This window comes from Anas platyrhynchos, chromosome 19 (genome assembly GCF_047663525.1).
Source record: "Anas platyrhynchos isolate ZD024472 breed Pekin duck chromosome 19, IASCAAS_PekinDuck_T2T, whole genome shotgun sequence".
Classification (NCBI taxonomy): domain Eukaryota; kingdom Metazoa; phylum Chordata; class Aves; order Anseriformes; family Anatidae; genus Anas; species Anas platyrhynchos.
Window position 1 is genome coordinate 3,050,406 of NC_092605.1, and position 12,887 is coordinate 3,063,292.

General features: G+C 51.8%; 1 long non-coding RNA gene across 1 annotated transcript in view; it reads left to right on the top strand.

The window, feature by feature from the left end:
* Positions 1 to 12,887, top strand: part of LOC139999055 (uncharacterized) — a 32,573-nt gene that overhangs the window by 11,399 nt on the left and 8,287 nt on the right. The gene's annotated exons all lie outside the window — the stretch shown is intronic.

Genomic DNA, 12,887 nt, shown 5'->3' on the forward strand with positions numbered 1-12,887 from the left:
TTTGGAGGGCTGGGGCTCCTGAGCCCTTTGTAAAGGCACAATCAGCAGGTCAGGCTTTGGTGCCAGACCCAGCATGGTGTCCTTTAAGTAGTGTCTGTAGGGTGAGGGGTGCTCTGCCCCTTCCCCACCCTGCAGGCAGGCAGGTGCTGCTGTAACATCCTCTGAGCATCGCTGCACCACGGCCAGGCTGCCCGTCCTGCCCCGATGCTGCATGGCGTGATGGAGCGGGCTCCAGGGGATGGCACAGCTCAGCCCGGCCGTGCTCTCCATCCCTGGCACAGCAGTGATGGGAGCTGGAGGTGTTAACGGAGCACAGGCACCCCATAGGTAGCAGTAATCACCATATAGATCTCAGAGGGAGCCCTAAAGACTCCTGTTTTGAGCAGACTAATTACAAAAGGCCAGGTAAACCAGTGTGAATCCAGAGAAACCCCAGTGTCAGCCACGGCACCTGCCCCGGATCACGTTGAAACCACCTGGGACTCGTCACCCTTTTTGTTTTCCCCCACGTGCCCCCAATCCTCCCTGGTCCAGCAGCTGAGTCCTCGGCTCTCTGTGCACGGCACAGGCCTGGCTGCACGCTTTGCATCTCTGCGGCGATTTTACAGCAGGTTTTTTTGGGAATACCGCTTGTTTCTCAGTGCCCTGCTCATGGCTGAGCTGCAGTGTGGCCACACGCTGGCTCCAGGGCTGTGCCACCCCATGAGAGGTGTGGGATTTCAGCGGGTGAAGTGGGCAAGGGATGACCCACACATGGCCGTACCTCCCTGAATGCCCCAGTAGGGTTCAGGAGGGGGAAACAAATTCCTGCCTGGCCCTTCTGGTGCATCAAACACTGGCGAGCAAGGTGCAGCCCCTGACACAGCCCCTTCTGCACCACCACTTCTGTAGGTCGCACCACATGGGGGCCCTCACCGAGGTGATGAGAGCCCCAAACCTCTTCAGAATGGTCACAATGGGTATTCAGGGGTTTGATCCCACAAGAACTTGTAGGATAGCCTCAGTGAGCCCTCTGGGTCCTTGTTCCTATCAGCAGGGGCTGCAGCACCACGCAGGGGTCCCGTGAGCTGCACCAAGGCCATCGGAGGGGACGTGGTGCCCGTGAGCCCTGGGATCTCACCTGGGATGCACCTCCGAGCACCTCCACGGCAGAACAACGTCACCGAGGGGACGGTATTCAGAGAGGAGCAATAAAACCGATGAAAGGGCTGGACTGATTTATGAGGAAGGATTAAAAGAGTTACACGTGTTTAGCTTGGCAAAGTGATGACTCAGGGTGGGACGCGGTGTCTGTCTGCGAGTTTGAGGGGTGTAAATATCCTCGGAGGATGGGAATTATTCAGCCCGGTTCAAGAGGGAGTAATGAGATTAAATAAAGGAAATAATCTTTGTGACTGGGTTGAAGGAAAACGTTCTTCATGGTTGGAGCCCATTTCCATGTGGAATAATCTCCCCAAAGGAAATCGCTGAAGCCTCGGGACTTGAATCGGCAGCGAGGAGCCGGGGGAGCGGAGCACCAGGGAAAACAGCACCGGGGCTTGGAAAACACCGAACGCTGTGCTTCCAGACATGAAAAAAAAATCTGAAAGTACCGATTGCTGTGCTTCCAGATGTAAAAAACAAATAAAAAATCGGAAAACACCGATTGCTCTGCTTCCAGCCGTGCCATGCGAGTGCAGCTAGGATGTTTGTACACAGCCATCAGCCGCCGCTTTGATGTGGGGAGGGAAACAGAGGGGAGAAAAACAATTGTACAAATTATCTGCATGCTTAGAACTGCAAATTCAAAAGGGAAGAAATTCAAACCATTAGTGCAAGTTTCCCAAAGAAGGCCATGGCCGAGCTGTCAAGGAGGGTTGTGAAATCCCAGCTTGTGGCCCAGGAGCGTGATGGTGAGAGCTGACCTGGAGCATCCCACGGCGCTGGCGGGTGCAGCCCGAGCCCCTGCATGACTAACGGGTATGGGATCAAGTGGGAACCGAAATAAAGCAATTAGCAGGCTCCTGGTTACCCTAATAGCTTCTTATTTGTACGGCACTTCTTCTAACAACAATTATAAGGAAAGGTTTTTCCCCCGCGATTGTGAAAAGGGGGAAAAAACTGGTAATAATGTGGGGAGAGCAAGTCCATGTTCCAAACAAGAACCATATGTTGACTTATCATGGGAAATATGTAAATACAGGCTCGAGCTGATCCGGAGCACATGTTGTTAGTCATGAAGCAGCTATTTAAAATTCCACGGCTGGATCATTAACTTCACAGTATCCTTTATGGAAGACAACAGAGGGCAAATAATCAGAGTGGCACTGAAAATAGCCTTCTTCTGAAGAAATCTCATTTAACCGGGGTTTATGGGAAGGGCTTTGTGATCCGCCAGCTGAAGCGGAGTGGGGTCTCCTCGGTGCTGATTAAGCGGGCGCCTTCCTCTTGTGCCAGCAGCGGGTCCTGGCCCTGAAGTCCCCATCGGGCATCCCATGGCATCGGGAACGGCCCTGACTCATCTGCCCTGAATCTGGGGAGCAAAAACGCTCACCAAGTGCTCACCCCTGGCTCCCACTCGACATGGTGTACCTGAAGGAGGTGGTGGTGGATTGTGGGCTGGCCGGGAGGTTTGTCCCGGGGTTTCTCTAAAAGTTTGGCTGCTCTCAGCTTGTGTTCCCGTCTCCGCTTTGCTGTGTGCTCTCAGTCACCCTGGGCAGGTCGCTCGTGTCCGTCGTCTCCTCCTTTCCTCAGTCGATCCTGACAAGGCACCTTCTCTCCAGGGCCGGCCGTGATCAAAGGAGATCTAGATTGAAAGAGATTCCGTAATTAGGAAAAAAACTCATAAAATGCAAGAAAGAGATCCTGCACCCCAGAGAAGGCTCTGCCTTAAGGAAAGGCTTTCGAGTGGCGAAAGAAGAGCTTCAGCCAAAAGCAGCGACCTGGCAGGGCCTGGCCATGGCCCAGTCCCCTTGGGATGTGCAAGGAGGGAGCAGCCGTGGCCGTGTCCCCCTATGGCATCCCCCCCGAGGGCTCTCATGGCCGCTGCTTTGGTATTTTTGGGCAGGAGGCAGGGCAAAAGCTGAGCAGGCTGCAGGGGTGGGGGGCTGAAAGCATCACTAACTGGAGTGACCCCGCAGCAAGAGCCACCCGCTGAGACCTGGACAGAGGGGAGATGGGGAGAAGGAGCCTGGGGGAAGCAAAATCGTCAAAACGTTGTTGGAAGGAGCGAGAGCTGAGGGGGGAACTTAAAGGAAGCCATTCATGTGAATTCAGAGATAAGAGGAGTGCAGTGGCTGTATGAAAGGGGAAAATCACAGCTCTAAGTGTGGGAGCTGCTGGGATAGGTGGGGGCTGCTCCGAAATGCTCCAAACGGAGCAAATCCCCGGGGGTGCAGGTCAAGGGAGCTGGAGCTGGGGGCTGCAGGTGGCTGCATGGCAGCAGGCCATCCTGCCTAAGCTAAAACCCGTGTTTTTAGGGTGTTTTTGCATGTTGGGGGTGGTTCTTGTGCTTTTATCCTGCCTGGCCACCAGTGCAGCCCTGCCTCTGCATCCATCGAGCTGGGCAGGGGTCAATGTGATGGGGGCAATACGGCTGCAAAGGGACAAGCCCTACAGAAGGGCTCTGAGCCCCAGGGATGAAGCTGACAGAAGATGAATTGTGGTGGCGGTGATCACCTGAGCTCTGCTAACACCCAAAACGTGCACGGCATCTGCTGAGAGCATCTGAACACAGACCAGAGTGAGCCTGTACCGCCCAGCAGTGCCTTCCCTTGGAGCCCTCTCAGTTAAGGGATTTCTCTTTACGTCCCTGCTGAATCAGATGCCCGAAGTGCACAGCCCAGGGCACCTTACCCAGGTTGTTCCTGGTTGATTTTCCTGCTGTTATCGGCCCCGTTTGTTATTCGGCCCCGTCGTTTGTCACAAGAGAAGTAGTCTGTGAAGTCAGTGCATCCTTCCTTCTTTTTATTATTAGGGTTTTACGGTGCTTTAACCCATGCCGCGACACCTGCTCGTGTAAAGCTGAGGTGGGGCTTGGAGGGGCGACCGTGCCACCCACCCCTCAGCTGCATCCAGCCCTGTCCGGGGCTGTTGTAAGTTTATTCTCACCTGGGCTTGTGTTTAATTTAAGTGGGAAACACAAATCTGGCATTTTCTGATTTCCAAGAGGTTGAACTGACCAAAAGCCTATTTTTTTTTTTTTAATTAATTTTATGCCTCTTCTTTGTAACGTGACAGTAGCTCAGTTAAACCCACACATCTTCTACAAATGCACCCCCTCCCCAGCCACACAGCACCAGCAAGGTTTGGATTGCATTTTCAATGCGATTTTACTACAAAAAAGGGAAAAAAAGTCGACAACTCTGACTCTTAGGGGCCGTTTGCAATTTCTTGCTAGCCAAAGCCACCCGTGGGCAGGGAGGTGCCTCTGCTCTTCCCTTCTGCAGGGCCAGGCAGTGCCCCCAGGCAGTGCCACCCGGGTGCAGGTGGGGACAGCAGCGCCGGCGGCGAGATGCCACCACGATGCTGCTGGGCTGGGGGGGGGGGGCATCCCGTTTTTTGGAGGTTTTCGTGTTTCCAGCCACCTTCTTGAGTTGTAGACAAGCAGATGGGAAGCTGTAACCAAACCCCTGACTGCTCTCCCTTGATAACAAGGAGTTTGTTTAAACTTCCATGATTTTTTTGAGAGAAAGCAATGTTTGCTCTTTTTTTTTTTTTTAAATTTATTTCCTCCTTGTGTTTTGACAGTTTTGTTTCGCTGGGGCACTTTTATGGGAGGTTTTTATTATTTTACTACGTTATTCATCTGCATTTTAATTGCACACAATAAAACTTGAAAGCTCCCAGCAGAGAAAATCCCATCCGACTTCCCATCCTGTCTCACTGGGGATGAGTTGTTGGGGTCACGTCGTTTGTCAACAACCAGGGCTGAGCCCTTGGTAAGAAACCAGGGCTTGTAAGAAACGTGCTGATTTTCCTGATGTATGACGGCAACAACTTTTCATTGGCCTTGTCAAAAAATTCAGTTTAGCCTTGCCTTCATTTGGGGTTAGCGGGGTGTGTTTAGAACAGAGCAGGTGTTGTCTGGAGGCAGGACAAGCGAGCCACGAGTGCCAAGAGCGAAAGGAGTCATCTCGGAATTAATTCCTGACGAACGGTGGTACCCAAAACATGGGGAAGGGATGCCCTGGAGCATCTCTCCTTTGCGTTCAGTAGCTCTGCTTGTCAACACCAGCACTGTTTGCTTTGGGGTTCACTCTGCAGAGAGTTATCTCGAATCCAGTCCCGTCTGCTGAGCACGGTTGGGTTTTGTTCCCTGATCTCCAAAAGCAAAAATTCCCATCTAGGTGCCTCCGGGGAGCTCCCTGCAGAAGTCCTGTGTGCTGTGGGGCTGGGAGAGCTTCCCCATCCGACAGCAGTGGTGGTTTTGGGGCTAAACCAGCCCCAGCCCCGCTCCTCGCCTGCACGGAGCCAGGTGAGAGGGTCCGGCCCCCCCCAAGCCACCAGAGCCAGCGGGCTCTGCAGGCGTGCCACGAAACAATAAAAAATGTGCCCACGTGTCAGGGTCGGATCCTCAGGGCTCTGTGCGAGACGTGGGGCTCGTGCTCAGCTCCCTGCAAGCATGAGCCAACATTTTGCGCTTGAAAGACTCTGGCCTGTAAATCACTTCACCTTTCTGTGGCTCTCCCTTGTCTGACAGGCTCTTTCTCCTCGTAATTATTATAGGAAAAAAAAAAAAAAGGGAGGTGAGCAAGTTTTCATGCAGAAAGTGAAGCAGCTCAAATTGCATCCAGAAAAAAAAAAAAAAAAAAGTCCTCTATTAAAACATCATCCATCCACTCCTTCCTCTCACCCCCAGCTGATATTTAAGGGGATCAGAAGCAGAATTGCAAGGCAGCATTTAAATCAGGCCGGCTGCGAGCTCCGTGTATTAGTGCACCTGTGTTTCTCATCAAACGTGCTACCAAAAGGGCTGGTTAGAAGCGCTTTGATCTGACTTTAAATATCCCCAAACATCAGGAACTGGAGGTATTTTAATCTGATTTTACTGGAACTGCGCCGATTTAAGGAAAACAGAACCCGAAATTAAGTTCATATTTTCCATCGATCCCTGGGGTTTGCAGGGAGGTTTTTGCTGCAAGCGGGGATGGCAGGAGAGCAGCAGCAGGAGCAGGTACCTGCGGGCAGCCCTCTGCCAGCTGCCAGTCACTGCAAGAAGCCTGGTGCTCTGTCCTTCCTTCCTTCCCTTCTGGACTTATTTTTTTCCCTTTAGCTTCTTTCCCCGCTGCAGTTTGGGTTTCTCTCCCCGGCTGTGCAGCACACGGTGCATTTTCCCACACGAGCACCTTCTCGGTCAGGAGATGTTTCTTGTCCTCGGGTCTGCAGGGGACCCCTCTGGTGCAAAATCCGGCGTGTGACTGAAATGCCAAAGGTCTGACCTCACCTGAACCTGCCCTACCCCGTTACACACGCCTCTTTCCCTCGCTGGAGATGTAGAGATGCTCCAGCTGGTGGGGACGTTCCCAGCAAGACCGATGTCCCTCGCCAGCTCCCAGCCACATTTGCAGAGGAGCCTGGCAGGGCTGAGCCTGGGGACTCAAACAAAACCCTGCCCGCTTCCCAAACACCCTCTTTCCCCTTTGTTTGTCCCTCTTTTCCTGTTTTTTGTCCCTCTTTTCCCTTCGCTGTGTTTGTCCCTGACCCTGCTCTGCCGTTCGCTCTTCTCTCCTGCGTGGGGACCTCGGCCGGGGTCACTTGAGTTGGGGCTTCAGCCTTGGGAACAGCCTTAGTAAGGGGTTTATTCTCAGGCTACCTGCTCAGCAGATGGTTCTGTTTGTTTTGTTTTATGTTTGCTTTAATTCTGCTCTTAATGTGCCTTTTATAACGTCTTCTGGCAATACTTCTAGGCCCGCGCTGGATGGATGCTAGCCTCTGTTGTTAAAGGCTGAGGTTGGGCGGCTCTGGGCTGTGTTATCTTCAGATCTCTCCAGTTAGGCTTCAGAACGTGCTAAAACACTCGGCTGGAAGCTTTTTTCCCAGGACAGTGCAGGATTTTCCCAGTGCTGCCACGTATCCCTGAGCTCCTCTCCTTGTCCTGCAGGGCTCTGCGCCCCGCTCTTCCCCCGCCACCGCCGGCAGGGCCAAGCTGCAGCGTGCTGCGCTTCCCTCTCCCCCTCGGTTCGCTTTTTTCTTGGATGAAAAGAAAGCCCTGGCTTTAAAAAACAGGGGTTTTCAGGCAGATGAGGCTGGCTGAAGCCACAGGAAAAAAAAAAAAGGCAATATTTGAGCACAGAATGAGACAAGTCGTGGTGTGGCGGTGGGCTCGTCAAAAATAAGGTGCGTGCCCAGACAGGACAGGCTGAGAGGTTATCTCCCACCCTGAGAAAAAAGCTGATTTTTCCTTTTCCTTTCCAAGTGGTGATTGTTTGGCTGGCCGTTGACTGAGGCTCGTTCTCGGACAAAGGCTGGGGGTTGGCGATAATATCAAAAAGGCCGTCGGAGCTCTGGGCCAGCCAAATTGTCGTTTCCTTACGCCGCTGTCATCCAGCCTTCTGGGGCACCGAGCGTCTGGAGCAAACAGCTGAAAAGTGTCTTTAAAAACAGAGCAAAACCCTTCTTCCAGAGCAGTTCTCTCCTCCTTGTACCCAGCTCAGCCTTCCCTTGGATATTGTGCTCGACTGCAGCATTTGATCAAGAAAAAAAAAAAAAGAAAAGGATAAAACATATAGGTAGAAATCAATGGAGCCTTTAAACAGTGGCCTGTGAAAAAGGCTGCACTTTACTGTTGTCTTTCTGAACCCTGTGAAATGCTGGGAAACTGTTTTTAATAAACAAGAGTTCAAACAGTGGGGCTCCGTAGCCAACAGTCACGCCTTAAACTCTAAACTTTACATGAAAACTCTCAGATCCCTTTGAACTCTTTTTTTCCTCCCTGGCAGAGGATTCCAGTGTTTATGCATTTTTTTGAGATTGCTGGCGGGATCATGAGGAGGGTTTTAATATTTTTTTTTAAACAATCTCCTGCCTTCAGAAACCATTAATGCCCACTAAGAAACATCAAGGCATTGCTTTGAAGTGCCTTCTGGCTACAGCCCTCTTACACTCTTTGGTTACTGTGCAATCAAATAATTAAATGGAGTCTAAAAAAAATTCTTTTACCTGGTAATTAAACACCCCATGTTGGACAGTTGCGAGGGTTTTTAAAGGCATTGCGAATCTACAAAGCCTTGAAGCACAAAAGCTCTCCGTGCTACCAGAACAAGACACTTTCTCCCTCCGTTGGCACCCCGGCCCGCGGGCAAGGTGAGAGCTCTGCCTCCTCCTGCAGCCTCACCAAGGTCAGGCAGCGGATCCCAGGGGAGAAAGGACAGCCGAGATGGTCGTAAATGAGCAGAGCTAAACTCTCAAACATTTTTATGATTTCTTTTTTTTTTTTTCGTTTGTTTGTTTGCTTTGGAACGAACCGTAAGGAAGAAAAAGTTGGAAGTGGCGCTTTGGCTACTCCATCAAATGCTGCGCTGCGGGCCAGAGGCCGGCCCCAAAGGGCAGGGAGCACGGGCTGGGAGGCGAGCGCTCTCCAAAGGGCTCGGGGTGTGCTGTCAGCCAGTGCCCAGTGCCAGTTCCCTTACTGGGAGGAGAGGGAGAGGGAGAGAGCCACCTCCTCCCTCCCACGGGCACGCCGTCTCCCTTGGAGGCACCTTTTGGATGGGAGCTCTCCGGGACCCGGCTGCCTCCCTGGCTTCCCAGAAGTTAGCTGAGAAAGTTTTCTCCGCTTCCAACCTAAATTGGCCCTTCCTTCCTGGAGCTCTGCTTTGATCCGGGCATTTGAATCTCAATGCAAAAACTCAGTGTTTCGGGTGGTTTTTGCATGGCAGCAAAGCGCTGCGGGCTTTAACCCCTGCCCGGCCGTGCTGCAGCGGGCTCCCTGTGTGCCTGTCAGTGTTCCCAAACCACCTTTGGTTTTACAGCATCTCCTCTGGGGCTGATGTCCCAAAAACTGCCCTTTTTGTCTCCATCCTGCTGGGGCTGTAGGGAGGGTGGTCGGTCTCTGAACACAGCTGACCAGGGACGTTCATCCTGTTGTATGTGGTGGCTGCGGCTGCACCGCGTGTGCCTCACCTACCCTGCGTCTGCCACTGCAATCCTGCAGTGCGTTACCTCTCCAGGATGGCCGGGTTAGCAGCTGGCTGCCAAACAATCAGAATCTGATGCTGTGTTTGTAGGGCTGCCCCAAACCTTCAGCGATGTAAGGATGTGAGGAACCAAGGTCTTTAGAAAAGGCCCAAAGCTTTTGCTCCAAGCTCTGCCAGGCTGCTGCAGTCACCTGCAGGTTCTGTTTTTTTTTTTTTTGGATTTTTTTTTTTTGAAAGTTTTTTTTTCTGGACTCTTTGCCATTTATAATTTGGGTCTAGGTGAGATCTTGAGGGTTACCTGGGCTCCCCCACAACTCGGAGAGCCCCTGCATGTGGGCAGCCTGGGGAGCTGCTCGGCCAGGCTGTTGGTGCTGGGGGCAAGCCCCTCGCAGGGACGATGCCAAAACGTCAGCGTTTCTCCAGGATTCATTGCTTTGTGAGGGGAGGGAGGAGAAAAACCAAGCCAGGAGCACCCTGGCCACACATCCCATTTATTTAGCTGCGGGATGGGGCTGTGGCAGTGCCGGGACTGCAGATGAGGAGGCAGAGCAGGCGCCGCGCATCGGGAATAGAGGTGGTTGGTTCAAAGCCGTGGGGTTCAGAGATGTTCCAGACTCCTGCAGGGCCCAAGACAAATGTTGAAAGCCAGAATTCCCAGAGGGTCTTTCTGTTTTCTTTTTAAAAATAATAATAATAAAAAAATCTACCTGTCAAATCACATCGAGTGAAGCGCTGAATTAAGGAAGACAAGACTTAATGGGCTTTCTTCCCTAAAAATAGATCCTCTCGTGAAAGAGATGAAGGGCATTGCCCAGGGAGGTCAGCCGAAATTGCCTGAAATTACGCTATCACCTAGATGTGGTGTCCAAAATTAGCCTCCTCTCTGGCTGCGTGGGTTCAGTGCTCCCTGAAGATTAAACGCAGCACAAAATTCATTTAATCTAAAGAGAGTCTAAGCCATACGGCATGCCATAGTTTAAATGTCAGAAAAACTGAGCCCGGGACTCTCTGTGATGATTAGTAACATGCTAACGAAGCCACGGGGGAAGGAGCGAACGGGGGCTGTGTGAGGAGGCTGGGCAGGGCCGGGGCAGGAATCGAGGATGTTGCTGGGAATAATTGAAAGGGCCTGAACCAGGGCAGCTTTCCCTATCCAGAACCAGTTCTGATCTTTTTACAGAAGGGGAAGGAAGATGATTTGCTTTAAATAATCCTCCAGCCTCCTCTGTGTGGGTGTTTTCTGGACTCCGTGATTAATAGAGAGCACGTTGGAAAGCGATGGGATAGGAACCTCATTTAGAGCCCAAGCGTTCCTTACTTTTTTTCCTTTTTAATTAATCTGAGGTTGCTCCCGGAGCGGAGCAGTTGGAGGAAGGTGCTTGAGGAACACGAGGTTAATGGAAGGTGGAAGCAGAAGGGAGCAACCATTGGCAATACGGTGAGCGGTGTGAAGCAGCAGAGGTGCCAGCCTGGCCGGTGCATGGCTGCCTCCTGGTTTCAGAGGGAATAAACTTCCCTCGATGGGGGGGAAAAAACCTCAGGGAGCCCCGAGAAATGCTGGGGGGCAGCAGCACGGAGACGCTGCAGGACCAGGGCACCTGTGAGGAGAAGGAGGAGGGGGTTTCATGCCTATAGTCTACCCTTATGGTCACGTCTTTGCTTTATGGTCTGAGAAACTGGTGTGCAGGAAAGCACTGGAAGGCTACAGAGAGGGCCGATGTGCTTGGGCTGCTATTAATTGTGTCGGGCAAGGGAGAGGAAACTCCCGGCCCCTCTGGTGGTGGCGTGGCACAGGACTGGGGGACGATGGCAAACGCGGGGCAGAGCAGGGTGAGTCAGTGCCCTTAGTCACACCGTCACGGCCTCCTGCTTTCACGCCAAAAGCCAGGAATTGAGGAATCAGACAGGACTCGTGGCTTGAGGGGGTTGGCGGATTTTTATTTGTAATATCGGGGGCAGCTTCGTGCGTTTTTGGACGCTGACTCAGAAGTTTTGCCGCCTTTGAGGCAGACGTCAGACATTCAGGCTAGAGGCAGGGGAGCAAAATATGTCATGCATCGGCTTTGACCTACCTGCCAGCGGGGGCTGAGCCTGCTTTGTGTCCCGGAGCAGTCTGGTTGCTGCTGGAGGAAGGGCAGTGCCCGTGCTTGGGGTACTCAGATGATGGCGAGGTGAGATGTCCCTGCAGCCTCCTGCCTGCCCACAACCCAAACCCAGCCCCCACTGCCACCACTTCAGGCTCCATTTGGGATCGAGCAAGACCATTGCACTTCTTCACACCTCCCCAGCAAACTCAAGCTGTGAAGCACTTGGGAAAGTGTATTTTTTTCCCCCAAAAAAAGCCTCCAGGCAATGCATGCCCGTAACAGCCCCCCAGCCTGCTGCTCGCTCCGGGCTCCACCCGGCCCAAACGCTCCGGAGGACTGTTACAGGTCCGTCGACACGTTTTAATTGTGTTTTTGTTGGACCATGACCCAGCCTGCAGAGCAGAACCACGGCTTTGAAGCTCTCTGCCCGGCGCGGCTGCCGCTTGCCCCGTCCACGCCGCCAATTACGCACCGCGCTGCAGCCCAAAGCGGGCAGCTCCCCGACCTCCGCGGGTGCTGTGGGGCCTTAATGAATGTTTCCAGCAGGCTTTGAAGATGAAAAATGCTCTAAGTGTTAAGTATTAGCGTGAGTTAGGCATACGGAGCAGTTAGGTCTCGCTCACGCATTCCTTCCTGCAGCGAGCCTTGCTCCGCGCTGCTTTTGCACAGCTCGGTGCTGGGCACGGTGCTGGGGGGTGAGGCAGTGCCTGAGCAGCATGGCTCCTTGCAGGGGGATGTTGGCTTGGAAATCTGGGCCCTGGGGTGCTGGGGGGGCTGTGCTCCCCCAGACAGACAGGTATCTTCCTTGTCTTTTAAGAAAAATCAAAGTTGTACTTTTAAAGTCGTAACCGTGCAATTTTCCCACGCTGCCATTCCAGCTAAATGCTGACAAGACAGAGCTGTAATCACCATCTTTACCCCGAGACAGGAGGAAAAACAAAATGTTTCTGAAATGCTGAAGGTAGCTGAACACTTTCAGAGTGTCACACATTAAGGTTGTGTCTAACGATCTCCATGTCCCACTTATAATTGAAACAGAAGAGAGTGTTCACTTTTCATTCATTTTTAAAAGACTATTCAAATACCCTTTCATCTCCGCTAAACAGCCTGCCATGTATTTGAAGCCATTTTATATTTTGTTTCTACAGACATCCAAAAAACAGAGGTGAGTATTTTGGAACATTGATAGAAAGATGCAAAGGCTTGTGAGGCACTGAATGGCTTCAAGCTGCCTCAAACGCATTTATCTTCCCAAGAAGAATTAGGCACAGTGTGATTCATTTTAATAGCAGAAGAAAAATAATACTACGATGTAGTGCTAAGTTCCCAACCTTTGATGGTAGACTAAAAAAAGAGAGAGAAAAAAAAAATCTTTCTTCCCTTATGTTGTTGAAGTCTCCCTACACCCATCCGTTATGTCCAGCTTATCAATTAAGATGAACCCCATGAACTTCAGATGGTTTTTAAAACAAGGCACCATCCATTTAAATGTGTAAAACTGCCTGCAGCTCCCTTTAAGTGCGGGATTCAGTCCCGAGCTCTGTGTACTCGGTGTGAAGTTGAGCCCTTTGATAGAAGTTTTACTGATGTTTTAAATGAAGTCTTCTCAAACACACAAAATAACCCAGATAATTTAAAACCTCACAGAAAAAATAGGGTGGAGGGAAAAGAAAAAAAGGTAGTTGGT